The sequence below is a fragment of the Pan paniscus genome, chromosome 6, assembly GCF_029289425.2.
Source record: "Pan paniscus chromosome 6, NHGRI_mPanPan1-v2.0_pri, whole genome shotgun sequence".
Lineage (NCBI taxonomy): Eukaryota > Metazoa > Chordata > Mammalia > Primates > Hominidae > Pan > Pan paniscus.
In genome coordinates this window covers 22,063,720-22,090,910 of record NC_073255.2, presented here as the reverse complement: position 1 = coordinate 22,090,910, position 27,191 = coordinate 22,063,720, and the positions used below count along the sequence as shown (strand labels likewise).

Here is a 27,191-nt window from a genome sequence, read left to right as displayed (position 1 = left end):
GGGCTGTGTAGCCAAATGGTTGTGAGGCTTAAGGAGGGGCTAAGTCAACAGGAAGAAAACTGTGCCCTGACCAAGTCCAGAATGTCCACACCCTGAGTTCCCCCAGCTTACACTTTCTCAGCAGATGCGAGAACACTGCACAGATGCTCCACCGCCACTTGGCCCATACAGCAGATCAGGGCCTCACTGGCTTGTGCTGCCCCACAGCACAAACCAGTGAGGCCCTAGGAGGTAACCCCTTCCTATAGCCCCTGTGATGTCAAATAAGCTGTATGCTCCCAAACTGCAAATACCATTTAGATAATGGCTGAAGAAGAGGTCCTCTAAGATACTGCTCATTTTACCAGGGACTAATACTCTAATGGATTTAGTTTTTCAAATGGGACTATATTTTAGATTTTTCCTTTTTTGTTCTCCTTACCCTGTAGGTGCACATCATGGAGACAATCTGACTGGTACAGAGAAATGAAGAGACAACATTTTCTTTCCAAATCTGAGTGGAGATGTGAGTAAATTTGTAACTCTATTACAGGCATTTTGTCATTATTCACATCTTCAGAGATTTCTAATCTTTTTCTAGAGACCCAGATTATCTTTGCCCACTTCCCTAATAAGAATCTGTTTTCCAGGATCCCATGACACACTTCCCTTTGTCGTTTTTCTATCTCCAGAATGTCTTGTTTTGCATGTTTTTATCCTCAGATCTTTAAAACTAGCCACATCTAAGGCTCAATATTTGGTCGCACACATTAATTCTTTCTGTTTGGTGTTTTGTTACATGAGAAATAATTTGATACACACCCATGGTATTTTACAGATAATTGTGTTATAACCAACTTATTCTATTGCTTATAATTTTGCATTGGATAAGTGTTTTGCCTTTGTCCTTAAGTGAGTTCATGTGTGAATGGTCGATCTATACTGACTATATCTAAGTGTTTCAAGAACAGTGACTGTCAACCAAAGGACATTGCTCAATGCTTTATATACAGTAAGTTTTAACATAACTAGCATTGACTGTATATATACTATGTGATTGATAAATACAAAGGGGAAGAGAGCATGATCCTGTTCTCAAGAAACCTTCAGTTCAGCAGAGGGAACAGACCCAACCAGGCAGAGGCTAAGTGCTATAATAGAGTATGAAAAGAAGGAAACACTTATTTTTATGTGATGAGGAAGACTCTTATAAGAAAATGGCAATAAGTTGCGCCTTGCAGGATGAACTAACTTTGGAAAAGATACTGAGCAGAGAGAACCATATGTGCAAAGGTATCTCTAAAAAGCTCATTTCCTTCTGTTTTTATGAATAATGAACTATAATATTAATCCATTTAATTATAAATGTACCAGCATTGTATACCAACACATGGGATATGACATTTGTAGTAAAAATACAACCTCAATTCCAAGCTTAAAGAAAATTTCCACTATTACAGCATTTTTCTTCATTGAGGTGAAATTCACATACAATTAATCATTTTAAAGTATACAATTCAATGGCATCAGTATATTCACAATGTTGTGCAACCACTACCCGTCTTTCTCAAAAAAAAAAGAAAACTCCATAAAACTAGAAACAAGCAAAGAAAAACTACACACACACACACACACACACACACACACACACACACACACCCACCCAACTTTGGACCTGGTAATACTATGTCTAGGAATTTCTTCTAAAAAAAAGAACCAGATAAGTATGCAAATAAAGGTATAAAAGGAAAAAAAAACTATTACAGCATTTAAGAAGAAAGACCAAAATTATCTGAATAATCATATACTCATATAATTTAAACTCTTATTATTGTTTTGTTTCTCCCAGTATTAACTGTTCTATGCTAGAGAACGTACGAATGTTATTTATCAGAAACTGTCTAAATTAGTTTGTAGTTTCAGGACTCTATACCTTCCAATTGTTTCAACCAATTCAATCAAAATTCAATTTTCAGTTTTTAATAACTTTTTTAGACAGTATTTCCATAAAGTTTAGGTTACCAGATGCACATTAAGAATTCTTATCCATGGCATACTGGTGCAATGGAATATTATTCAGCCTCAAAAAGAAAGGAAATTCTGACATATGGCTACAACATGGATGAAACTTGAGGATAATATGCTAAGTGAAATAAGACAGCCACAAAAGGAAAAATATTGTCTGATTCCACTTATATGAAGTACCTAGACTAGTCAAATTCATGAGACAGATGTCTCAGCATCCTCTGATAATGCTGTTGGCCATTCTCCCTTCCTTGAACGCTTTCCTCCCTAGCCTTAACACCATGCCCTGTTTTTGTCCTCTATTTTCCCTTCTCTTCAGGGACTTCCCTTCTACTATCCCATAAACATTGGTGTGCCCAGGGCTTTTCTTCCTCATATGTCCTTATTTTTCCACATACATAGCTGCATCTAGCACCAATATCCTTTGACACAAACCCGCATCTTTAGCCCAGATTTATCTCCTAAACCATGACATGCACAAGTTCGGTGCTTCCTGGACATCTCTCCTTGAAAGTCCCACAGACACCTCACATTCAAACACTGAATCTGAACTACTCTTCTCTTTTCCCACGTCATCTTTTCTACCTTATAGTTTAAGTCAGGAATTAGAAGTTATTATAAATGAGCTAAAAATGAGAAAGTCCATAGAAGTTACTCATACCTGACAAAATAATTTTTTATGAGCATGCATTGTTATTGTCATTAACAAACCAAAAATATCCTTAGCAAACTCATATTTCTCAGCTCTCAATTTCACATGCAGATAAAATAAGACCTTAAAATTTCATTTGACATTCTGTCTGCAAGTTCCAGATTAGGATAATTGATTTATATGGTTTTCTAAGTACTAACCATTTTGCATTTCAATGAGACTCTGATAAGAAATAATTTGATCAATATGGTCTATGCACGATCTTTGTCTATCTGTGTGTTGACAGTAAACTGAAGTCATGGTTGAGTGCTGACACATAGACATTGGTAGAGATTTTAAATATAAATTAGCCCCAGGAAAATGTTTTTATGCCTGAATTTTAAATAGCAGAGTTTTATGTTTGGAAGGTATTTTGCTTAATAGAAGCAGCACCAAATATATTCAGGAGAAATGGTGACTCTTGACTATGCTGACAGTGTTGAACAGTTATCATGACTACCTTGTTTTATATGACTTTTTTTCTCCATACATTAGGCAATGTTTACAAGGAGGTGAACAGCGCACCAGCAGATGTTTTGACTTGTAGAAAGCATGACTTGATTCTATAAGGTCTTGAGTAAAAGTTTTAAATGATGAGTTGAACTTTGGCCTGTGAAACATGCATGAATTGTTCGGAATCTTGGTCCTAAATGTCTTATTGCCAGCCTGGGTTGGCACTGCAAAGGTATGGTCAGATTTATAAACAACTCAAGACAGATCATTGGCAAATCAATGTTAAGATTTCATATTATTATATTTTCATTTTATTTTGCATTTGTGTTTCGAAAGTTGCCTTTAGTCTTTGAACTTATCTGCTCTGGTTATGAACAGTGGATATGTTCAGCATGAAATGTTGAAAAAGTTCTCACCAAACAAGTGCAGCAGTTTTATTCAGAATTTGCTGAAGGGCATAACACTGTAAAACAGAAAATGAACCACTCATTTGCTGTCATCAAAAATGAGGAAATGGCTCTAGGCAGTAGCTAAAGAGTTCTTTTGAAATTGAGAAGTTCACTGATTTGGCAGTGAGGAGGATCTTGTTTGTCTTGCTTGTTTTAAAAAACTATTTATCCTCAAATAATTCCAGTAAGATACAAGGAGAAAATCATCAATCTCATTTTTTCCAAATATCTCATTATGTCATTATTATATTTAATATAACTTCCAAAATATGGCCTTGGATTTTTATAGAGATCTTGATATATGCTGTATCTTTCCACTTAAAATAGATTATCCTTTAACCTAATACTGCAAATAAGAAAAATACATAATAATTTCATAATAAAATCAAACTGAGAAAAATGAATGCCTTGTTACAGAATGCTAACTAGGCTATCGAGGAACAAAAATTAGCATTTTAATATTTTTATTACACTGAGATATTTATGTAATGTAAGTCTTTATGCTAATGTGCTTTGTAATTTGATAACCTATTGATCATCTCTATCCCCACCTAGTTCAAGTCATCATTATCTCTTACTCTGGCAATTTCAATAGCACCATAATTGATCTCTCTGCCACCCTAAGATCTGATCTTTACCCAGCCCAGAGCAATTATTTTTAAAACACATTTCAGATCATGGATCTGTTCTTTAAAACTGCGAGTGGTTTTGCATCTCACTCACTCTTTAAATGGACTACACTGTGAGACCTGACCCATGGCCACCACACTGCCACAGCTTCCCTCCTAATGCTGCTTTAGCTGCTCTCATTTCCTTGCTGTTCTGTGAACCCCTCAGATCCAGAATCCCCTCAGGGTCTTAGTCCTTATTCTACCCTCTTCTGGAACATCTAGATAGCCATATCTTCTGTCACGTTTTTGCCAAGATAAATATCACTTTCTTGGTGCCCCTTCCAGGACCAGTGCCTCTAAAATAGCAACTCTCTCTTTCTCCCAACCATCTTCATTCTCCATCCCTCCATTCTGCTTTTTCCTTCACAGGAATTCTTACTCCTGATGTTCCCTATACTTATTTGTGTGTTTTTTATTTGTTTTGGTTTTGGTCCATTTCTCTCCAGTAGAAAGTAAGATATGTGAGTACAGGGACTTTGCTTTTTCACTCTTCTATCCCAGTACCTAAAATACTTCCCGGCCCATAGTAGGCACTCAATATATATTTCTGAGATGAATAAATACAAGAATGAGAATGAAGCTAAAATTATCTGTAGAAGAACTGGTTTCTACTAAAATTAATCTTATCAAGTTAATATATATCTCTGATACTTCATTAGTAATGTCAATTTTGATCAGTCAATTCCTAGTTTTCCATTTACTTTCAGATATGAGTAGATTGCCAGAGAAAAGAAGGTACCAAGGCACAACTGAACATATTTATGAGCATAAGAATTCTATTAGATTTGCAGTTTTTCATTATTTATTCAGTATCGTTATATGAATTTTGGCAAATGTATAGGTTCATATAAAATAGGATACAGAAAAGTTCCGCCACCCCAAAAATCCTTCTCATGCTATCTCCTTAGAGTCATGTTTCTCCCTTCTTCCTTCCCTGAAAACCATTGATCTGTTCTCCATCACCCTATTTTATAATTGAGAATGTCATATAATATAATCATATATTTTGTAAACTTTCGAACTGGCTTTTTCCACTCAGTATAATGCCTTGAGAGTTAACCATGTTGTTGAATGTCCATTCCTTTTTATTGGTGAATAGTATTCCATTGTATGTGTCAACAACTGTTTGTCCATTCACCCAGTGAAGGACATATTGGCTGATTCCAGTTTTGGCAATTATAAAAACAGTTGCTATAAATATTCATATACATGTTTTCATGTGACTATAAGTTTTCAGTTCTTGAGGGTAAATACTATGAGTGAGATTGCTGAGTCATATGGCAATGCACGTTTAACTTGGCAAGAAACTTACAAATTCTTTTCCAAAGTGGCAGCATCACTTTGCACTCACACCAGCAATGTATGGGCTGCTCCACATCCTCACCAGCACTTGATAGAGTCAGCAATTTTTATTTTTTTATTTGACATAGTCAGCAATTTTTATTTTAGCCATTTTAATATGTGGTGATAAGTTATCTTGGTTTTAATTTATATTTTCTCAACGGCTAATTCATATGAACTTCAATTCATATCTTCCACCATACATGAAAATTAACTCTAAATAGATCATAGACCTAAATGTTAAATTGAAAATTGTAAAACTTCTTGAAGACAACATGGGAGAAAGTCTTTGTGATCTTGGGTTAGGCAGAGATTTATTAGTTGTAGCACCAAAAACATACTCCGTAAAATAAAAATATAATAAATCGGACTTCCTAAAACTTAAAAAGTCTATTCTTCTAAAGACACTATTAAAAGAATGAAAAGACAAGAAGTGGGGAAGAAGAAGGGAAACCAGCAAAAGAACCCAAATGAGCGAAGAGTGTGATAGGAGAAACCAAGGAGAATGTGGCATCTTGGGAGCCAACTAAAGAAATAGTGTCAAGGAGGAAGGAGTAATCCACAGGGTCATAGCTTCAGTTGAGGAGTGATTCTTTTATTTTGAATCAGGGAATAAATAGAGACGAATGTCTCCAGGTGCTGCCAGCTCTGGTCACAGTTGTCTTCCTAGTCATAACTCAGCCATTCCATCAAGGTAGGAGCTACTGTACCAGTTTGGCCCTCCATCTGGTGAGATAAACTTAAACTTGGTGCCATTGGCTTCATATGTGGTATATGGGGGATTGAATTTAGGCTTCTATGCACTTAAGTTTCAGTCACTATTATACCTCCATTCATTCATCCATTCATTCATTCATTCATTCATTCATTATTTATTGAGGGCCTTCTCTGGGCCCAACATTGAGCATACACTAGTGATTTAAAACAGGCCTAGTATCTGAGTGAATATGGAACGTAGGGAATGGAGACTATGACAAACATTAATCAAATAGTCACACTGGGTGAAACAATTATGGTTCTCTCTACTGCATAATAACAATGAAAAGTTCATTACTGCTCCTCTAGTCATAATATTATGGAGACTGTATCTGGAATTAATCTGTTGTCATCAATGTCATGTTTTTATCAATTAGCACCTCATACTGTGAATGTGATCTGAGTGTGAATAGACTGTGTTTTAATATATCTTTCTAACTAAGTTTTCTTTAAATATCATTTCACAAATTGAAGTTGCCATCCACCTTAATTCCATTCTCAGACCCCAAATATATCTTCCCTTTGTATTTGATTCTCATTTAGAATAAATAAGCCAAATGTAAATGTAAAGACCAGCAAAAATATTAATTACTAATAACTGGGATGAATCAGAAACATATGTGGAATTTGTGTAATACAAATGTGTACAGGTTTTGCCAGCACTGGGAAACTGCCTGATAGACTGGATTAAGAAAATGTGGCACATATATACCATGGAATACTCTGCAGCCATAAAAAAGGATAAGTTCATGTTCTTTGCAGGGACATGGATGAAGCTGGAAACCATCATTCTCAGCAAACTATCACAAGTGCAGAAAACCAAACACTGCATGTTCTCACTGATAGGCGGGAATTGAACAATGAGATCACTTGGACACAGGGCGGGGAACATCACACACTGGGGCCTGTCGGGGGGTGGGGGACTGGGGGAGGGATAGCATTAGGAGAAATACCTAATGTAAATGATGAGTTGATGGGTGCAGCAAACCAACACAGCATACATATACCTAGGTATCAAACCTGCACGTTGTGCACATGTACCCTAGACCTTTAAGTGTATAAAGAAAAGTACTACAAAAATAAAAAAACATTGGCAATAGAGATGGAAAATAAAGATGCTTCTGAACAAAAATAAGTGTATTTGTGGTACATTCTATTTCTGCAAATGTGTCTCCATATAGACACATATTTATTGCTAGAAATGGCATGTTTTTGCTATGATCATTTTTCACGGAGAAAGACTATAACAGTTAAAAGCACAGATTCTGAAGCTAAAATGCTTGGGCTCCCAGTTTGTCTACCTATCAATTGTGTTAACTTGAGCAAATTATTTAATCTCTCTGTGCCTCGGTTTTTCTATTTGTATAGAATACACTTTTGTGCTTACTTTAAAGGTTATTATGAAGTTTAAATGTTAATATACATAGTATATATGTGTGTGTGTGTGAGAGAGAGAGAGAGTGTGTTTGTGTGTACATGAATGAGCACTCCTAGGCTCTAGGCTCTGGAGTTAGATAATTTGAGTGAATCCTGATGTCACTATTACTATCTGTATGACCTTGGGTACTCTAATTAACCTCTCTATGCCGATTTGCAAAACAGGACTCATAATGATAGTATTCATTCCTCCTAGAATGGCCATGAAATAGCACATGTAGAGCAATTAGCACTACAATGAATATTAGCTCCCATTTTATGACTGGTAATGATGTGTTTCCAAGTATATAGATGAAATTTAGATATTTTTCTTGTGACCATGTAAATGGAATGTAATCATTATTTACTTTGTATTCAAAAGATGAAATGAGAAAAAGAATAAAAGAGAGGGGGCAGGAAGGAAAAATATACAGGAAGGAAACATGTAGTAACATAAGTTTGCCTAATTCTAGCAATTCTAGGTGAATTTGGCAATTCAGATAATTTCCTGGAGATAATACCTTAAATTCAATAAGAACATAGAACATGCATGTTGACTGACTTTTAAGGTTACCAGAGTAAGTGAATGGCTTGTCATTAATTGATTTTCTATCTCTTAATCAAATTAGGGGATAAACTAGTCTTTGCTATACATAAAATTAATTTATCATTGAAGAGATACTAAATACATCAGCACTTTGGATCAGGTGGCCATGGGTAATAAATGCATACCAACAAGATATCTAGATAATTGAGCTGGATTAGTGAGCTGATAGCCATAAGTATGTAGGTAGAAAAAATATATACCTTTTTTATGCTCTAGAATGAGTTTGTAAGATAAATGTATTGAGCCGAGAAGCCAATGCAGCTTACAAACTAGCTGGCAAGCAGCCATAGCCAAAGAGCAAAGACCAGGACCATTGAGCATTTACAGGACTGGGTTACAAGTAGCTGCAGGCTTGGTCAGGCATGGTGGCTCACACTTGTAGTCCCAGCACTTTGGGAGGCCGAGGCAGGGAGGCCACTTTAAGCCAGGAGTTTGAGACCAGTCTGGGCAATAAGGGAAGACCCCCATCTCTACTAAAAAATTATTTTAATTAGCAGGGTGTGGTGGCATGCACCTGTAGTCCCAGCTACACACTTGGGAAACTGAGGTGGGAGGATCACTTGAGGCTGGGAGGTTAAGGCTGTAGTGAGCTATGACTGTGCCACTGCACTCCAGTCTGGACAATACAGCAAGACCCTGTGTCTAGACAAACAAACAACAGCCAAGTAGCTACAGGCTCTGTGTTTAATAACCATAAGAATCAAAATACAATCTACTGCGTAAAGAACATGGAAAGGTATAAAAATAGGCACATAGACCAATGGAAGAGAATAGAGAACCCAGAAATAAAGCCAAATACTTACAGCCAACTGATCTTCGACAAAGCAAAAAAAAAAAAAAAAAAAAAAAAGTAAAGTGGGGAAAGGACACCCGATTCAAATGTTCAAATGGTGTGGATTAATTGGCAAGCCATATGTAGAAGAAAGAAGCTGGATCCTTATCTCTCACTTTATACAAAAATCAACTCAAGGTGGATCAAAGACTTAAATCTAAGACCTGAAACCATAAAGATTCTAGAAGATAACATCGAAAAAACTCTTCTAGACAATTGGCTTAGGCAAAGAGTTCATGACCAAGAACCCAAAAGCAAACACAACAAAAACAAAGATAAATGGATGGGACTTAATTAAACTAAAAAGCTTCTGCATGGCAAAAGAAATAATCAGCAAAGTAAACAGACAACCCACAGAGTGGGCGACAATGTTCACTAACTATGCATTAGACAAAGGATTAATATTCAGAATCTACAAGGAACTCAAACCAATTAACAAGAAAAGAATAATCCCACAAAGAAGTGGGCTAAGGACATGAATAGACAATTCTCAAAAGAAGTTCCACAGCAACCTTTCTCCTCAAAACAAGGTGAATTTCACCATTATAAGAGGATGTGATTGTGCTTAAGATAGTTTGCTTTCACACTAAAAATTAACCTGGAGATAAAAAAAGATCATGTTCTTTGACTTTGATGGCAGAGACTGTATTTTGATTTTTGTCTTCATTTTCATGACTATAATTTAAGGGAGGTAAATGTTTCACACAAGTAGAAATTAAAAACTTCTTTCACTTAATACAAATTCATCATATTTACTATTAAAAATCAAAGACAAGGCTTTCTGTTTCTCTTTAAAAGAATAAAGGTAGATACAAGTATACAATTTTTAATAAAAACCTCAGAGCTTTTTCCTTCGATTTGTTAATATTTTATTAACAAGGTTTTATTATTTGGCAGTGGATTGCTATCACTTCTAAGATTTACTCTTAAAACGAAAGTTTTTTTTTTCTTTTCTTTTTTTTTTTTTTGAGACGGAGTCTCGCTCTGTTGCCCAGGCTAGAGTGCAGTGGAGTGATCTCGGCTCACTGCAACCTCCGACTCCCAGGTTCAAGCGATTCTCCTGCCTCAGCCTCTCCAGTAGCTGGGACTACAGGCCCTTGCCACCATGCCCAGCTAATGTTTTTTGTATTTTTAGTAGAGACAAGGTTTCACCATGTTGGCCAGGATGGTCTCGATCTCTTGACCTCGTGATCTGCCCACCTCGGCCTCCCAAAGTGCTGGGATTACAGGCGTGAGCCACCGCACCCGGCCAAAATGAAAGTTTTTTTTTTTTATAACAACCAATAAAACTTACAAATTAAATCTGATATGTACACTTAATTTGTATGTGCTAACACACAACCATTTAGGCAAGGGTTAAGTAGTGAGTTGAGCAACTTTCTAGTAAAAATCAGTAAATACAGTCACAATCTGTCTCCACCACTTAGGACCCCAAAAATTCTTTACAGGTGTCATGAATTATTTGCAAAATATTATTTCTTTAAGGACAATGTCACATCAGCAACTCCTGGGTCACAGGTACTTGACCAATTATTGAATAATGTACAAGAATTGATGAGTTCTAAGTGGGAAACAGACCAATATAGCTTTATGGCTAAGGTTAAAAAGTGAGTATTCAATTCAAATAAAATATTAAGGTTTCTGGACCTTCACAAACTTTTGAACTCCCCATGGCTTGCCAAATTTAGTTAAATTTTAATTGAAATGTAAATATTATTCATCTTAGAACAAAAAAGAAACTTCATCGAAATGTTTTAAAGCAGGCAGAAAGTATTCTGTGTAATGTTTTGTTAGATACACATTGATAGGGAACAAATACTGCTCTGCCTGATAACTTCATATATCCCCTGTACTTTACTTGCTAGTGGTATTATTCAGTGGTCTAACAGGTAATTCTTAAAACTTGGTGGTGAAAAGGTCTTGGTGTTAACAAGATTAAATTCATAGCCAATCATCTTTAGAAATGTGAATGAAAAGGAGAAACGGAAAGTCTGTACACTGCAAAAATAGAGTTTCTAGCTCCCTAAAACCCTTTGAGCTGAAAGGTGACAATCAAAACATAAAAGAAAAATAAAATGTCTGCAAAATTGGGTTTTGTGTGAAACATTTACCTTAGTTAAATTAGCAGAATTCTGTATTAAGTTGGTGTAAGAAAGGATATGAGTGTGCACGAATGTTTTTGTGAGAAGCAGCATAATTTGCCAGAGATTATGAGTCCCACAGTTGAACTTCACACCATCTGACCAATTCTTCCTTTCCCAGACACTGAGAAATATCTTTTTCAGTCCAATAGACATCCTTACCAATTTAGGACTTAATGTTTGACCAAGGCTACAAGAGGGAACTGTTAATATTTTTTTTTTAAATTACAATGGATTGGACCTTGAGTATAATTAGAAGCAGCCTTTTTTCTTGAGCCTAGAAATAAAAATATCAATAATGTGAGCCTGCTTGTTGAGTTCCAATCTCAACTGATTATTGTTCTTCTCCTTCTCAAAGGAGTGTTAAGTCTTTTTGGAAGACTAGAGGACATTACATGGATAATATTTTCTCCAGGTCACACGTTAAGGATCCATGTTTATAGGAATGAAATATTGTGCACTCTTCAATCTCTAGTCACCCAGTATGATCTCTGTAGTCTACAGGGCTTTTCTATTTTCAGAGAATAAACATTTCATCTCCACTGAGTATCCAAGGAATACAAAGGATAATAAGGCTATATAGCAAATTAAATAAGTAAAGAAAATGTAAATTTTTATGTTAGCAAAGGTTGCAAAAAGTATGTTTAGAATAGATTCAAAATAAGACAATTACATACTGTGTAGAAAATAACTTTTTCTTCTGCTCTTACACCACAGCAATCAACACAGAAAACTTCTTTTACCCAATGTGTGGAGATTTCTCCCAACCAATAAGCAAGCAATCAGTTTTGTAGTGGACACCAGCTGGGCGTCTTCTAATCCAATTCAATTCTGATGTCATCTTCCAGGAGATAGTGTCAGTTCCCACAAGACTGCCCCGCGTCAGACACCAGTCGCAAGTCCAGGCCTCTGAACTTCTGACCTACCAGCTTCCTGTTGGGGTTCCCACAACCGCCTCTTTAAGCGTAGTCAATTTGCTAGAGCATCTCACAAAACTCAGGGAAACACATTTATCCATTTATTATAAAAGATATTTTAAAGGATATAAATAAAAAGCCAGATAAAGAAATTCATAGTGCGAGGTTTGAAAAGGTACCAAGTGCAGGAGCTTCCATTCGCATGGAGTTAGGGTGCTCCCACCCTACTGTAGATGAGTCTTGTTCACTTTCCTGTAAGTCTCTTTGTGTTCAGCTGTTCAAGCTCTCTGTACCCCATCCTCTTTGGGCGTCTTATGGAGATTTCACTGAATGGGCATGATTGAAGACTGAGCAACCATGTAGAAATGTGATGGAACAAAAGGGATAGAGCTGATGCTAATAGACTCAGAGGGGAAACCCAGAAAGGCCTCTCTGTTCAGTCTTCTTGGTCTCACTTCCAGGCATGGGCAGGACCTCTTCTGAAATGAGGGTCTTATGACCTACAATCAGACAAGGTAGGTCAGAGAATTTCTTTATGGCCAGCTCTAAGACAGAAAGGTTGGGGGAAATTAGAGTAGATTTTAGTTTCTGCGGCTTGTCTTGGGGAGAAAAAGGAGAAGGTGAAAGGAGGGAGTGAGAGGGTCAGAGAGAGATATTCTGTTTTCTGAGGCCTGTTTCTGAGGCCTAAAGTGCCCCAACATTACAATAAGATACTATCTTTTACCATTATTGCTCTGAAACTATTCTGAAGCTGCTTCAGGAACTAAGAACAAAGGCCAAATACTTTAATAAAATATATGCTCATTGTTTAATCAGTTAGGAAATAACAAGGGCTATGGGAATTATAAGCCAGGAACTGTGGATGAAAGCTTATATCTATCTGTATCTATATATCTATCTGTATGTATATATATTATACATTTTGAGAAATGTATAATACATTTCTCAAAACCTGTGATATGTAGCCAAAGGAATACTTAGGAAATTTTGTCATCTTAAATGCATTTATTAAAAACTTAGGGCTGTGTGCGGTGGTTCACGCCTGTAATCCCAGCACTTTGGGAGGCTGAGGTGGGTGGATCACGAGATCAGGAGTCCAAGACCAGCCTGGCCGTCTCTACTAAAATACAAAAATTAGCCGGGCGTGATGGCGGGCGCCTGTAATCCCAGCTACTCAAGAGGCTGAGGCAGAGAATTGCTTGAACCCGGGAGGCAAAGTTTGCAGTGAGCTGAGATCGCGCCACTGCACTCTAGTCTGGGTAACAGAGCGAGACTCTGTCTCAAAAAAAGAAAAAAAAAAAACTTAGGTTAAAAAGAAAAGAACTAAGCAACCATTCTAACAATCTAAAAAAAAGAACAAAAATAAATCCAAGAAAGGAATGAAGAAAGGTAAATATAACAATTAATGAATAAATGAAACTATTCATTGAAATAATTTGGAAAAAATGAATTCATTAATAGGTCATATAAAATAAATCAACCTTTGAAAATTAGGATTAAGACAAAATAAAGTATGGATTTAAAAAATTAATAAATAAGAGGAATATCTCTATATATTTCAAAACTACTAAAATTGGCAAAAGAAGAACTGAAAAACCTAAATAATGAAAAAGTAGTAACAGACACAGAGGTATATATTTTATTTTCTAACTGGCTGTTATTGATGTGAATAAAAGCCACAGTTTATTATATGTTGAGCCTGTATTTGGCTAATTTGATTAAACTTCCAAAAGAACAGGAAAATCTAAATAGAGAAAAATAATTGACATTGAAGTGGTAATAAAGTAATGATTTTCCCTACCTCTCAGCCCCCACTAAGGTTCCAGACTCAGATTTTTTTATGAGCAAGTATTTTTTTGTTGTTATTGTTTTGGTATGAGACAGTGTCTCACTCTGTCACCCAGGATGGAGAGTGCAGTGGCACAATCAGAGCTCCCTGCAGCCTCGGCCTCCCAGGCTCAAGGAATCCTCCCACCTCCTCCTTTCAAGTAGCTGGGACCATAGGCATGCGCCACCATGCCTGGCTAATTTTTGTATATTTTTTGTAAAGATGGGGTTTTGCCATGTTGCCCAGGCTAGTCTCCAACTCCTGGGCTCAATCCCAAAGTGCTGGGATTACAGGCATAAGCCACTGCATAAAAGTTTCTATCTTAAACAGGATTACTATGGATACAAAATGTATAATAAAATGGTAACACATTGAAAACAGCAATTAAAAATAATAGCATAATGAAGTACGGATTTATCTTGGGAACATAAAGATGGCTCAACATTAGAAATCTTTCTATGGAATTCACTACATTAATATATTTAGGGAGGGAAATCCAATCATCTCACTTGATTTCGGAAAAGCATTCTGAAGGAAATATGTTTATAATAATTAAAAAACTTTTGTAAAATAAAGAAATATAAGGTAACTTCTTTGTCTTCATACAAGAATCTACCGAGAATAAGCACTATCCTTAATAGTGAGATATTAGAAGCAGGCCCATTGTTGACTAGAAGACAACTGTTTAACTTTTAACTCAAGGTCCCTGCTAATGTAATAAAACAAGCAAAACATTTCAAATATTGGAAAGGGAGTTACAACATTTTCACAATTTGCAGATAAGAATTTACCTGATAACCCCAAAGTGACAAATTTTAAAGCCAGTAAGAAAGTTTAATCAAAATAGCTAAGTATATGCTCAACATAAAATAAACTATAGCTTTTATTCACAACAATAGGAGTCAGTTAGAAAATAAAATAAGAACAAGAGGTTTATTTATAATCATCATATCAAATACTTAGGAACAATCCTGACAAGACTTTACTGAAGGGCATAAAAGAAAACCTAAATAAGTGAGGAAAACAATTTTGTTCGTGAATGGAAAGTTTCAATACTTTTAAGATGTCTGTTCTCAGACACTTCTCAAAAGAAGACATTTATGCATCCAAAAAACACATGAAAAAATGCTCACCATCACTGGCCATCAGAGAAATGCAAATCAAAACCACAACGAGATACCATCTCACACCAGTTAGAATGGCAATCATTAAAAAGTCAGGAAACAACAGGTGCTGGAGAGGATGTGGAGAAATAGGAACACTTTTACACTGTTGGTGGGACTGTAAACTAGTTCAACCATTGTGGAAGTCAGTGTGGCGATTCCTCAGGGATCTAGAACTAGAAATACCATTTGACCCAGCCATCCCATTACTGGGTATATACCCAGAGGATTATAAATCATGCTGCTATAAAGACACATGCACACATATGTTTATTGCGGCACTATTCACAATAGCAAAGACTTGGAACCAACCCAAATGTCCAACAATGATAGACTGGATTAAGAAAATGTGGCACAGATACACCATGGAATACTACGCAGCCATAAAAAATGATGAGTTCATGTCGTTTGTAGGGACATGGATGAAATTGGAAATCATCATTCTCAGTAAACTATCACAAGGACAAAAAACCAAACACCACCTGTTCTCACTCATAGGTGGGAATTGAACAATGAGAACACATGGACACAGGAAGGGGAACATCACACTCTGGGGACTGTTGTGGGGTGGGGGGAGGGGGGAGGGATAGCATTAGGAGATATACCTAATGTCAAATGACGAGTTAATGGGTGCAGCACACCAGCATGGCTCATGTATACATATGTAACTAACCTGCACATTGTGCACATGTACCCTAAAACTTAAAGTATAATAATAATAAAATAAAAAAAAAAAGATGTCTGTTCTCTACAAAATAGTCTATGAACTTAGTACAGTACTAACACGAACTAAGAGGATGTGTTATGGAAATGTAAAACTTATTCTAAAATCCATAAAGAAGAGAGAATATGTAAAAATAATAAAAATAAATCTATAGGAGAAAACTAAAAATATGCCTAATATGTATCAAACATTTTATAGAATTATACTAATCAAAATATTGTAGTGCTGGGACAGGAATTTAAAACTAGATCAAAGGAGTGGGCTAGGAATCTAAGAATAAACTAAAATATATTTGATTATTTACTCAATGATAAAAGTGGCATTTTAAATGGGTAAAGTATATTACTTAATGTAAGTTCTTGGAAGAATTATCTACTTATTTAGAAATACATAGTTCTTATTCATAAAAACAAACTTCAGATGGTTATAATCTAAGCATAAATATAATGCCATAAAAGTATTATACTATATTGCAATGTCTTTTTGATGTTAAGTTTAAGAAGGTATTTTAATTAAAAAAATAGAAAGACAGAATAATAAATTAAGCAGTTCAAGTTCATCAAAATTTAAAACTCATGATAGTAAAACATAACAAAATTTTTTAAGCCAGTAGAAGAAAATTTTACAACATATATAATAGACAAAGGATTAGTAGCCAGAATACACGTGACCTTCCAGAGAGAAATAAAAATACACATACAATGAGATAAAAAAAGCAAAGAAAATAAAACAGCCATTTACAAAAGAGTAAATATAATTGACCAATAAACATATTCAAAGATATCCAGCATCACTTGTTTTCAACTGTTTAAATTAGAAAAAAATAAAAGACTTAACAAAATCGAGTTTATTCTAAAGTGTTGGAAAATGGGTACTCTCATAATCAACTGACGCGAACTAAAATGGTACAACCATTTTGAAATTAATTTTGTAGAATATTTATTAAAATACAAATATTCATAACTTATGGCCCAGAATTTCTAATTTGCATTATTTTTGCTTAGAGCTACTTGCTTAGGTGCAAAAAGAGGCATGTACAAGCTTGTTCATTGCACCGTCTTATTTCTAACAGCCAAGAACTGGAAGAGAATTAAATGTCTATGTATAGAGAGATTGCTAGATGATGCAATATAGGATATAATGCAGCAGTTAAAAGAAAGAAGGTACTGTTAAGGAAAAACAATTAGATTTCTGGTCTCATGGTAAGTGTATTATTATACCATTTATATAAAAGAGGAACACAAAACAACACTATATATTTTCATTGTTAACTATTGATTGTTATAAATTCATAGAACAAAAAGTGTAGAAGTATCCACATTAACCTGGTAGCAATTATTGGCTCTGTGAACGGGGATTGGAATTTAGGATTATTGTCAAAGGTACAGTGGCCTTGTTTGTAATATTTAAATTTTAAATAAGAAGGATGTATAAAAATAGATAAATTATAGGTAGGTAGTGAGGAAAATGAGCATTATGGGGAAAAGCTGGTCAATCTCTTTTACAATTTCCACAAAGGAAATGACAAATATGAAAAAGATAACATGTTGTTAGAAGTAAAACAGCTGCCTGATTTGACCGCTATAGAAAAGAACTTGTTTTACCAGTTCAGCTAAATCCCACAGAATGAAGTTTTAATTTATTACATATTTTAGGAAAACGAAATGTTTCTAAAATATTTCAAAGGATAAATTATTTTCACTTAGAAATAGTTAAATGAAACAAGCACAATGTAGATTGTAAATCTAAATGTTTAAACCATGCTATTTCTACATTATTCCCTGAGTCAAACTATTCTGACATTCTGCTTTGTAATTTATTATTTATTTATTTATGAGACGGTGTCTCTTGTTCTGTCACCTAGGCTGGAGTGCAATTGCATGATCTCAGCTCCCTGTAACCTCCGCCTCCCAGGTTCAGGCAATTCTCCTGACTCAGCCTACGGAGTAGCTGGGATTACAGGTGCCCGCCACCATTTCCGGCTAATTTTTGCTTTTTTTTTTTTTTTTTTTTACTAGAAATGGGGTTTTGCCATGTTGGCCAGGCTGGTCTCAAACTCCTAACCTTAGGTGATCCTCCTGCCTCAGCCTCCCAAAGTGCTGGGATTACAGGTGTGAGCCACCATGCCTGACCTCTTCTGCGTAGTTTAAATGCATAATGTTAACCCATGGTTCATATTGTTTCAAGTGTATTAGTATCCAAATAAGTTCTAGGAATTTCCCTACTTGAAAATAGTCGAAGTTGGCCATGCGGGATTCAAAAGCCGTATTAACCAAGGTCACTGGAATGGTCCTAAGAAAACAATGTTCCTGAAAAATAAACACATAGACCAACCTTGTGTGCCTTTTTTTAACTACGTGTGTGTGTGTGTGTGCATGCGTGCGTGTGTGTGTGTGTGTGTGTGTTTTAACTGTGGCTAATAATTTTTTGCAAGTCTTATTTTGGTCTCCCTACCTCCTAAGAAGATAGAAATAAAGAGAAATAGGAAAATAAAAAGTGACTCTGACTGATACCTTAAATTTTATTAAAAGTAATGCCAGTAAATATTTTTTAAAAGATCGTTAATGCTGCTGGGTTTAGTGAGAAGAGCAATTTGACAATACAGGTCAAGAAACTTAACAAATCTACAAATGATTGATCATACTGGATCTGTATCTTAGGATTTTAATCTAAAAAACCAATAGTGACTAGAAAAAGATAAATATTCTAGGATGTTCATTATAGTATCATTTATAACATTGAAAGCCAACTGAAAGTTCGGCAATAGGGTACTTTTTATTAAACAAACTATGATATATCTGGATGATAGATTATTAGTCATTCAATAAGGTGTTTTTGGGGATTAATTTATGACATGGAGAGATGCTTATGTTTAATGAAAAAGATACAGAATTGTATTTACAATAATGAACGCACACCCACACTAATAGAAAAATATATAGAATATATATGTACATATACATGCATATATATACTTGGATTATATATTATATACTATATATAATTTTGAAGATATATATATACACACACATACATACATACTTGGAAGAAATAATTTCCAAGTGATTCCTGAAATAAAATCAATGTACTTTAATTTCCCCTAGCCTATGTTCATCATTCAGTCTAATCAGTTCTTTGACACTAGGAGCTGCAAAAGGGAAAAGTCTCATTATTGTGTAAAATGAAAAAATGAGAGAACAATTAAGAGTGGTCTAATCATCTCTACCTCTAATTTCCCATCCCTGGTTCCCAGCAGAAGATTCTTTGAATCAGCGTATTCTTATTTGAGTGGCTATGGATAGACTCCTCTTGTTAAAAGACTTGGCGTCTGCTGGTACTTTGTTTTCAATGTCTTTGCTTGTTCTTAGGGTTGAAGTGACGAACATGTTGTGTGTTCTAAGCCCCTGAAGCACAAGTCTCACACTGTCTAGTGGAGGGTGGTTCTAAGGTCTGTAAGTTCAGTACTGCCTCAAAACGCAGGTTATAACCTATAGGCTTCTAAGTCTGAGAGTTGGAGAGAGAGAAGGTAGAGGAAATATGATGTTGATCATTATGAAAAACTGGGTCTCAAATGATATGAATGAATAATATTCCCTGCCATGGCCTTGTTGTGGACTGGGGCCCAGCTGGGACCCTGTCAGGGCCAAAAGCATCACCAACCACCACGGGAGCCTCTGCCCATCAGAACAAGGCTCATTCCTTGAGGGTCTCTTTCTCTTAAAGCTATTACTTCCAAAGTGAGGCAGGACCTTATCTCTTATTGACACAACTACTCAGAGAGATAAGATTTAGCAATATTTGAAATCAAAACACTTCTCTGGCAATACTGTTCTGACCACAACATTTTTTGCTGATCAATTGTAACTTTTAAGCCAAAGCATGCCTGTTACTATCTGAACTCTGAGTATCAGTATGACCTCTGCTGCCGCTTGTCTTTTTTCTAAACTGAATCTGCTGCCTGCTTTATTTAACCTCATTTCGCAAAGGTTAGATAACCGCAAACAGGACTTTGGAAACAAACCTCCTTCAGGAATAGACCAACATATTAATAACATTCACTTTTGGGTTTTGGGATTGTGGGTGAACTTTATTTTTAATATCTGTTATTTATTCAAAATTTTTTAATATGATTAGCACTTTTATGCCAAAAGGAAAAAAAGGGACATACAACCACGTGAATCTTGGACAATGCTGACCTTTGTCTAAGCTATTTTAACTACATTTGAACCAAACCAAGAATTTTACTGATAGGAACAAAAATATACGTAGAGTGAGCATGAAAATGAAAAAAGAAAACCCAATACTGTTGGTAATTTATCTCTCTATGGTTGATATTTCTTTATTTTTTCATAATACAGTGTCACCAAATTCTGTGAAACGGCCTCAAGGGTCACCATCTTAAGACCTCTGTCTCTGCCTTGTCTTTTCCACTCCCTCTTGCTGCTTTCCAAATTAGCCCTATGTAAAGTCACCCTTCTGCTTCCCAGTCTAGCAGCTCATATCACTCTGTGCATTCCTTCCACAGCATCCATCATAAAGGATGTGATTACTCACTTATTTTATTTCTCCTTATACCAGGAGGTATAAGCCCCATGTGGAGTACTTTTAAAAGGTGTGCTTTTTCTATAGCACCACCTCTCATATGAGATAGATATTTATAGACTCAATGATTAAATAAATTCTATATCCATGTTTATAACTTTGCTAGTTTTATTTCACAACCAGACATCAGCATGGTGCTCAGTGTGTTGCCCAGTTATTGAGATGATTAATTCATATTCCAATAATATCAAATAAATAGCATAATTTATGTTTATTCCACATGTGAACCAAAAACATGTTTTTTGAAAATGGATAAAAAATACATTTGGATTATTTTGTTTTCACATAATTTTACATTTCTGCATCCTATGATATTTTAGACTCCAGCTGGAATGGAACTGAAAGTACTGAAATAGTACGAGAAAAACTATTCCTGTATAATTTCCAATCTGATTTTGAAAACTAAATATGTTTGGAAAGGTTGTAGAGAATATGAAAGGGATTTTAGATGTGAATGCCATAAATATCTTAGAACTAGTCTCAAAAATTGATCTCAAAAAGCTACTAAATACTTCTTCCTTTCCCATTATATCAAATATATTGCATATGCTCTACTCTTTAAAAAAATATTCAAAGTAGTAATAAAAGCAAACCATTACATATAGTGCAGAGTACTGGCGATTGAAGTAATTTTTTGCCCCCTCTTTAGAGTGATTGTTGGCTGGTCCTGGGTCCTACAGCTAGGCAGAACCAGAATTTGAACACAGTCTGGTTCCAGAAGATTTTTCCTAACTCCCTTTGCTATAATGCTTCTTTAAAATACCTGTAATGGGTGAGAAGTATTAGACGGGCTAAGCCCATTCTCATTTATACACAGGCATCTAGGAGTGAGGAGACAATGGAGTTGGATTCACAAAAAGGCTTGGGATAAAATTCTTAACTCTGTCTCTGAAACTGCTACTAATGTAACTTGTTTCTTCAACTCTAAAATGGAGATACAAGTCCTTAATTATTGTGTTTTTGTGAGAATTAAGTAATGAAATGGTTCAAGTCTGTTGCATAATTCTGAAAACCTTAAAGAACTGCGTGAGTACTCATGTTGTCAAGTGTGGTAGCCTACATAGACCTCTTTATTCCCTCAGTGAACAATGGAGCTCATGAAATCATTTAGAGAGATCTTGGATTTCAAGTCTTTGGTACTGCTGATCTCATATAAGAAAGAGAGATTCTCCTCATTTCTTTTACACTCAAATATTCAATTCAACAAATTTATCAAGTGCACTCAAGAAGTATAGAAAGTAGCAGGAGGAAAAGGCATGATCACTGTTCTCAAAAGTCTTGGACAAGAAAGGAGATGGGATACATCTCACCAAAATAAAAGCAGATTATGACATGTGTGCTGTGAAGGGAAAAAAAAATTGTGGGCTGGGCTCAGTGGCTCATGCCTGTAATCACAGAACTTTGGGAGGCCAAGGTGGGCGGATCACTTGAGGCGGGAGTTCGAGACCAACCTAATCAACATGGCAAAACCCCATTTCAACTAAAATTACAAAAATTAGCCGGGTGTGAGAGCACATGCCTGTAATCCCAGCTACTCAGGAGTCTGAGGCACAAGAATCCCTTGAACCTGGGAGGCGGATGTCACAGTGAGCCGAGATTGTGCCTCTGCACTCCCTACTGGGCAAGAGAGCAAGACATTATCTCAAAAAAAAAAAAAATTGTGAGTTCAGAAGAAGAAGGAGCCCTTTTGGGTTGGGGAGATTAGGAAAGAAGACTTGATGTATGAATATTAGGAGAAAAAAGGAGCAACAAATATGAAGAAATTAGATTCTGTCTGATTCATTTCAAACTTTCATTGAACATCCACTTTTTCCAATACACTATGTTAATTGGGCGATGAAGGAGAGGAAAGGAGGGAGAGGAAAACTCAGAGGTTAGAGTTTTGGGGAGATGACCTAAGTTAGTTCTCCATCCACATCAGCACAATGCCAAACACATGTAAACGAATAACTTATATTCCACAGTGAGTACTAAAAAAGCAAGTGGGTATAATGTCCTATAGGAATTTCAATGAAAAAGTATTTGATTCTGCCTATGGGAGACAGAGATTCAGGAATACAACAGACAGGATGATGGTTGAGCAGAATCTCAAAGCTTCAGTAGATGGTTTCTAAGTAAATGAGAGAAGGGAAAGGTGGTTCAAAAAAGGAAACAACAGAACCGTGGATTTGGGATGTTCTCTTGTCTTCTTTTTAGAGAGTCACAAAGTTGGAAACATTGTGGGGCGGCAGGATAACTCAGCTCTCTTAGTTTTCTTTAAAAAATATAGATGGTCCCTTTGTTTCAAAAAATTAAAAAAATATATTTGGCTTGGCACCAGTATCTTCTACGCAACCACTTATGTCATGAGCAACTGAATTGACTCAGCTTCACATGTCAATCTCTGTTTTCCCCTGGTGAGTGTCCCAGAAAGTTGGGATGCAGGGGACAGTGATGCATTTAAGCAACAGAAGAGCAGGTTCAAAGTGATGGAAGGTGATGATTGAGGAAAACAAAAGTTTTTAAAAACTTATGAAAAAGTTCAAGCACAAATAATAAGAGATAGAATAATGTACCCACTTTATTTTATCTCCTCCCACGTTATTTTGAAATAAATTTGAGATAGCATATCATTTCATCCACAAGTATTTTGATATATACGCTAAAGGCAAAAAGACTCATTATGACAAAAACAATACAATGAACATACCTTCAGAATCAAAAAACATGAACTCACTTAACATTTTTGAGCCTGAGGACTTGCGAAACAATGAGTTTTGATGCTCTGAGATCAGGGCCCGAGATGAAGGAGTGTGGTGGCATTAACATGTGAGAGATGCCAAAGTGAAGGAAATAGATAACATCACCCAGGAATTTAAAAGGAGGCAAACAATGGAAGAATGAGTCTGTAGGGACAAATCTGAGTAAAGGCCATAGGTACTCTGAGTCTGGATGACATGAAGATCTGTGAGGGCTGAAGGAGTCAAGAAGTCTCATTTGTGAACAGAATGTGACTTCAGTTGGGCCTTAAAAGAGGATAGAATTTAAGTAGGCAGTGGTTTGTGTGAGGTAGTTCATATGAGGCAATTGGTAGGAATAGTTGCATGGAGTTCGAATGGTACAAAGGCTCACCTCACAGGAAGGAAGGCAGTGGTGAGAAACGAGTTCACCTAGGTATGGGAGGATACCATATACTTGTATAAGCCCAGCATTTGAATTTCATTCACCATTTCAGTAAATGATGATTGAATGTTTGTAACATACCAGACACCCTTCCAGGAGCTAGGGATACAACAATTTACAAGATAAGCCTTCTGCTCACAAGAAGCTTTAGATTTAACGTGTGTGTGTGTGTGTGTGTGTGTATGTGTGTGGTGGGGGGGTGCATATAAGCAAAAATACCACAATTATCATAATTCATTCAATAAACACATATTGAACATATTCTGTAGGTCAGGCACCATGATGGGTGCTGCAGATACAATAATAAGTAAGTCATGGTCCTCAAGAAGCCATTGAACTATTAAAGAGTTTTGATTAGGTCCCTGGTGGCAGATGAAAAGCATTATGATTTTATTTATTTATTTATTTATTTAATTATTTATTTGAAGACTGAGTCTTACTCTGTTGCCTTGGCTGGAGTGCAGTGGCATGATCTCTGCTCACTGAAACCTCCACATCCTGGTTCAAGCGATTCTCCTGTCTCAGCCTCCTGAGTAGCTGGGATTACAGGCATGCAACACTACACCCAGCTAATTTTTGCATTTTTAGTACAGATGGGGTTTCGCCATGTTGGCCACGCTGGTCTCAAGCTTCTGACCTCAGGTGATCCACCCACCTCAGCCTCCCAAAGTGCTGGGATTACATGTTTGAGCTACCACACCTGGCCAAAAAGCATTTTTAGGGGAGGTTTTTTCTTTCTCCTTGTACATCCAATGAAGTAAAGGACAATCTGAGCCTAGATAAATGAAATGGTAAACCTTGATATAAGGTAGAAGCAACAATTGTGGAGATAAAGGGATTATATAAGAGATGTATTTAAAAAAAAATGGGGGAATTGAGTAACTGATGAACATAAGTCTCAGACAGAGTGAGAGAGAGAAAATGTGTGAGACCATATTTGTTCTCTTTTTAGGTGTCTGAAAATTTGTTGTGACTAACATTTTAAATGTGACAATGTCATGAAACATTTTTCTGGGGACATCAGATTTCTTTGTAGAAAGGGGACTTCCCCATTGCCAATACCTTGACTCACTTATCTGTTCCTCCTCAGATGGGGAGTGAGTGTCATCTTAAAGCAAGCAGAGGTTTGTTTTGTTTGGATATCAATCTTAAGGTCTACTTGGAGCATCCAGAATGTTTCTTAAACGATTGACCAAATTGATCAAAGATGTTACAGTTTCTGAGGTGTCCACTCAGAGTCAGCAAACATTGCACAAATAAAAAACAATCGGTAAATTATTTCCAAGGATTGGAAACAGAAATCCTCAGATGATTCACCGATGATTCAGTTTTCTGTGTATCGCTTCTACTCTACTTGTTGCCAAGGGAACTTGGGGCCTACTTCCTACCACACGACGGCTATAAAAAGTACCAGCAAAAGCCGCAGTAGAGTAACTTCTCTACTCTTTTATTAAAAATGGCTAACGGACTAAATGTCAGTTACATAAGAAAGATTTAGGTTTGTCTGTGAAGGTCATATCTACCGGTACCATGAAATACTGAGAAACCACGTTGTTACTCTTTTTATCTTTCATTTGCTTTTAACTACACTGCTTTCTTTATGCGGGGCATTTTATATACTGTACCTAACATGCCAACAGAAATTGTATGTTCTTCATAAACTCCAGACCAATGTGCTTTTGCAGTGATAGAAGTGGCCTGTGAAATCTGTGTCAACCTCAGAGCCAGGGTAAGATACCGTCATCACACTGCCAGACTGCCTGCTTCTCTGGGTCCTTGTGGCAGGGGAAGGAGATGAGACAGGGAGTAGGAGAGAGACTGACTGCTACAAAGGGACCTGTGCAGCTTCACTCTTATAGCCACTGTCTGTGTGGATCTCTTTTGACAATCATCTTTATCAAGCAACATAAAAATATCAGTACCATTAAGTATCCATAAGAAGGCACCAATCATGAGTGGATATTTCCATATATAAAACCTAGGTTTCTTTCCTTTCAATATGTGCATTGAGTTCAATTCTCATCTGGAAACAGGGAATGAAAGCCACTTGTATGGATAGTTGTCAGGAAGACATATACAGGATATAAGTTAACAGCACAGACAAGCATGTTCTGTGTTTACAGGGGGCAGGAACTCTCTCAGCAAGAAGTCCTGGTACGACAAGACAGTTAAAGGCATTCCAGGAATATACTGTTTTCATTTGGCTGTGAGTCTTCCTAGAAAATGTAAAAAGAAAGTTTTCTCTGTTAAGATAACACATTTTCTCTTTATGGTTTCATGAGGGCAGAAGGAAGCTCTCAGCTGTTCTTACATAAAGCCTTGTCTGAGAGGTATGGGATGCCTGATAATTTTTATGCTTAGATTTATATAACATTATAGCTCTTCTCTTTGAAGAGGCAATATGGTTGAATAAGATTATAAATTTAAATTTACTATTAAAAAGTATTATGTATTATGTATAATACACACTGATTTTTCTAAAATGCAAGTCTGATCTTGTCATCTCTTTCTACCTTAAAATTTATTACAGGTCTCCTATTTTTTAGAACATTAAAATCCAAGCTTCTTATGGGATGCAAAGCACTTGGTGGCCTCATCTCATTGTTCTTCTTTGTACTTGAGCATCATAGAGTTAGTTACTTGTAGCTTTGAATTCATATTATTTTTCCACACCTCTGTGACTTGGTGCATAGGCTTTGATAAGCCTGAAATGTCTTCCCTCTCTTCCTATGTGATTGATTCCTATTTATCCTCAACACAAAATTCAGATATCGCCTGCTGTCTTGAGTCTTCACTGACTTAAAAGCAGTTCTTATGTAGGACCTCTACTCCTGTTCATATTTATGATGTTGCCTTTATAATGCTATATTTTGTCTGTTTCATCCTGTGTGCCTGTATTGTTTCTTTTTTTATACTGCATAATTCCTGGGATCCAGATTCATATTTCCAAAAAAAATCATTGTATTTCCAGCATTTTACACAGTCCCTGGCATATGGTAGTTGTTTATAACTTTTTGTTAAAGATCTTCCATTTTGCACCTTATGATAATTGTTAGATAAAAATCTAAAATAATGCATCACTAGAAAATGTAACATAGTAAATAAACATTGCATATGTGTGCCTTATAATGCCATGTAGAAAAGAATGTGCTCAAAATTCCTTATTGGATAAAGAAGCAAAAGGTCATCGTGACATAAGTCTGATGCATGTAAATTAAAGAGTTATTTGTTCAACAAAGAACAGCAATAACAAAGTCTCCCAAACTCTGATGTCAGGATTAGCTGGTGAAAAGATTAAGATGTGTTTTTTTTTTTTCTCTCATTGTCCCAATACCTCTCAATGGAACCAACAAATATCTGCTGCAATGTCTGTTTTTTAAAAATTACCTGTTGGGCACAATGTACACTATTCAAGTTGATGGGTAGACTAAAAG

General features: G+C 36.1%; 1 long non-coding RNA gene across 1 annotated transcript in view; it reads left to right on the top strand.

The window, feature by feature from the left end:
* LOC129398399 (uncharacterized) overlaps nucleotides 1–27,191 on the top strand; it is a 232,678-nt gene that overhangs the window by 39,999 nt on the left and 165,488 nt on the right. Inside the window, exon 2 of the long non-coding RNA XR_010112723.1 lies at nucleotides 429–505. This is a non-coding gene — a long non-coding RNA (uncharacterized LOC129398399). The remainder of the gene's footprint in view (nucleotides 1–428; nucleotides 506–27,191) is intronic.